The sequence below is a fragment of the Pteropus vampyrus genome, unplaced genomic scaffold (assembly GCF_000151845.1).
Source record: "Pteropus vampyrus isolate Shadow unplaced genomic scaffold, Pvam_2.0 Scaffold16, whole genome shotgun sequence".
In the NCBI taxonomy this organism is placed as follows: Eukaryota; Metazoa; Chordata; class Mammalia; order Chiroptera; family Pteropodidae; genus Pteropus; species Pteropus vampyrus.
In genome coordinates, this window is record NW_011888797.1 from 3,361,653 (window position 1) to 3,365,605 (window position 3,953).

The 3,953-nt window shown below is 32.9% G+C and overlaps 1 pseudogene; it reads right to left on the reverse strand.

Annotated features, from left to right (window-relative positions):
* Positions 1–929: 929 nt before the first annotated feature.
* LOC105288278 overlaps positions 930–3,953 on the reverse strand; it is a 29,984-nt pseudogene continuing 26,960 nt past the window's right edge.

Sequence of the window (3,953 nt, forward strand, 5' to 3'; positions counted from 1 at the left end):
AGCAGGTGTTTTTTTGTTTTTTGTGTTTTTTTGATAAAATAAACAAGTTGTAGTTAAATTTGTTTATTTTTGCTTTTATTGCCTGTGCTTTTGGTGTTATTTGAAACAATCATTGCCAAGATCAACGACAAGGAGAATTTTTCCCTGTTTTCTTCTAAGAGTTTTACAGTTTCAGGTATTATAATTAAGTCTTTGATTTATTTCAAGTTGATTTTTTTTAATGGTGTAAGATATAGGTCTAATTTCATTCTTTTGCATGTGGAAATCCACTTTTCCCAACACCATTTATTAGACTATCCTTTCTCCATCGTGTATCCTTTACAACTTTGTTAAAGATTAGTTGACCACATATGCATAGGATTATTTCTGAGTTTTCTATTCTGGTCTATGTGGTCTATTGGTCTATGTGTCTGTTTTTATGCCACTACCATATTGTTTTGATTATCATAGCTTTGTAATACAGTTTGAAATTGGGATGTGTGATGCCTCCAACTTTGTTCTTTTTTCTTGAGTACTTTAGGATGTTTAGGGCCTTTTGTGGTTCCTTATGAAGGTTAAGATTGTTTTTTCTATTCCTTTAAAAAGTGCTATTGAAATTTTGATAGAGATTGCACTGAATCTGTAGATAATTTTGGGTAAGATGAACATTTTAACAATACTAATTCTTTTAATCCATGAACACAGGCTACCTTTCCATTTATTTGTGTCTCCTTAAATTTCTTTCATCAATGTCTTATAGTTTTCAGCATACAGATCTTTCACGTCCTTGGTTAAATTTATTCATAAGTATTTTATTCTTTTTGATACTATTGTAAATGAGAATGTTTCTTAATTTCTTTTTCCTATTTTGGCAGACTAAGGCTCTTTTATTGAATGATTGATCTATATAATTACCAAGGCCAGTATGTACAGGTAAGAGAGGTGGTGCTTTATTTCTTAGTCTCTTATTCCCTGGACAATCTCAATAATTTCCTTCTTCTTGGCCTGGAGCCACTCTTTACAGCACTTACATGCTTCCTTGGTCTTAGACCTATGGGCCTCAGCCTGGTCAACCAGAATTTTCTTGTGAGCCTTGTCTCCCTTCAGATTGTGGATGTGTTCCATGAGAATCCACTTGTTTTTGAACACGTTACCCTTCTTTTTCAGGGACAGGCTGTGATACATGTGGCAGTCAGTCTTCTGAGATTCACGGTATCTTCTGAGCAGTTGATGAAGAATTCTCATCCTCCTCATCCAGGTTACCTTCTTGGGCATTCAAGCATTGGCAGTACTCTTTTGCTTACCTATGCTCATATGCTTGCCCTTCCTGCAGGCCAAGATGTTTTTCCCACATCAAGCTTGGGAATGGACAGTCACAGGCTTCTAGATGATCAGCCCATCTTTGACTAGCTTCCAAATCTGCTGATGAGAGTTGGCCTTGCAATTTCTATCATTGGGGTCCAATTGGTATCACTGGGGTCCAATCAGACCTTCTTTTTGCCACAGCTCAGAACACTGGAGGCAAGCTTCTCTGTAGCCTAAGCGTGCTCATGGCTGCTGTTACAATGGCGAAAAGAAAGCCATAATTTCTTTTTCAGAGGATTCATTGTTAGTGAATTAAAGCACAACTTATTTTGTATATTGATTTTGTATCTTACAACTTCATTGAAATCATTTATTAATTCTAACATATTTTTGGTGGAATATTTAGGGTTTTATATTGCCCTATTAAATTTAGGGTTTTGTCTAATAATATATAAAGTACTGTCATCTACAAACTGAGGAAATTTAATTTCTTTCTTTCCAATTTGGATGGCTTTAGCACAGAAAACAATCAACAAAATACAAAGGCAACCTATAGAATGGCAGAAAATAATTGTAGACATATATGCGATAAGGGGTTAATTCCAAAGTGTATAAGAACACATATAAGTTAATAGCAAAGAGCAAAACAAATATTTTGATCGATTAAAGAATTAGTAAAAGGTCTGAGTAGACATTTAAAAAAAAAAAAAAAAAAGACTTATGAATGGCCAACAGGTATGTGAAAAGATGCCCGACATAACTAATCGTTAAGGAAATGCAAGTCAAAACCACAATCACCTCATACCTTTTAGGTGGCTATTATCAAAAACATAAGAGATAACAAGTGTTGACAAGGATGTGGAGAAAAGGGAACCTTTGTTTACTGTTGGTGGAAATTTACATTGGTATTAGAGAAAATTTTATAACATTATAGAAAACCGGATGAAAATTCCTCAAGAAATTAAAAATAGAACTACGATTGGATCCAGCAATCCTACTTTTGGGTACATATCCAAAGGGAATGAAATCAGTATCTCAAAGATATTGAAGTATCCCATGTCTATTAAAGCATAATTCACAATAGCCAAGATATGGAAACAAGCTAAGTTTTAATTGACAGACAAATGAGATACAGAAAATGAGATATATAATGGAATATTATTCAGCCACAAAGAGAAGGAGATCCTGCATTTATGACAATCTGGATGAATCTAGAGGACATTATACTAAGTGAAATAAACCAGACAGAGAAAGACAAATACTCTAAGATCTCACTTGGAATTTAAATGTGAAATTTAAAGAAGTTTAGTTCACAGAACCAGAGAGTTCAATAGTGGTTACCAGGGGCTGGGGATTGGGAGAAATGGGGAGATGTCGGTCAAAGGGTACAAAGTTTCAGTTATAAGGTGAATTAATTCTGGGGATCTAAATGTACAGCATAGTGAGTATAGTTAATACCGTATTCTATATTAAAAAGTTGCTGAGAGTAAATCTTAAGTGTTTTCAACCATATGCCAAGAAATGGTAACTATGTGAGGCAATGGAAGGTTTAATTAACTTGATCGTAATAATCATTTCATGATGCATACATATATTAAATCATCATATTGTAATCCCTATATATAATTTTTGTCAATTATATCTCAATAAAGCCAAGAAACAAAAATAAAAACAAAGCAAAACAATAAAGAAGTTGTTTTAAAATTCATATGCAGAGTCAATGGTCCTAAAAGAGTCATGAAAAGGTAATTGTGGCACATCAGCGAGGGAAGGGGGGATAAATTTCTCAATAAATAGTACAGTGTCAGTTTAATATCACAATAGAAAAATGTATTTTAACTCCTACTTTACACTGTATACAAAATTAGATTGTAGATGAATTGTAGATTTAATTATAAAGAAGAAAACAATAAAGCATTTAAAGAAAAACTGATTGCAGGAGGACATCTTCCTGATTTGGGTGTAGCAAAGTTTTTAAAAAATATAAGGCAAAACTATAAAAGGAAAACATTTGTTAAATTGAACTTTACTATAACTAAAAATTTATGTTCCTCGAAAAATACAAATAAGAGTTTTAAAAATCTCTGCAGAGAAGATATTTTCAATGCGTATATCCGACAGAGAACTCATATCCTGAATAGATTTTAAAAATCCACAAATCAATAAGAAAAAGAAATACTTCCCAATAGAAAAATAATTAAAACACTTGAACAAATACTTCACAAACGAGTATGCTCGAATGGCCAATAAACTTATGAAAAGATACTTAAATTCACTTGTCATCAGAGAAATTCAAATTAAAACTATCACACACCCATTAGAATGATTAAAATGAAAAAGACAAAAGACAAGGATATGGACAAGGATATGGAGCAACTGAAACTCTTGTGTACTAATGGCAGGAGTGTAAATTGGTACAACCATTTTGGAAAACTGTTTGGGAGTATTTATAATATCTGAATACATGCATATTCCATGACCCAGCATTTCCACTCCCAAGTGTATGCCTAACAGAAATTAAAACATATGTCCACCAAAAAACAAGCGCTAAAATATTTCACAGTATCACTATGTATAATGGTAAAAAAATGGAAATTCTCAAATCTCCATCAACAGTTGTAAGTAAATTGTGGTACATTCACACAACGGAATACTACACAATGGTGAGA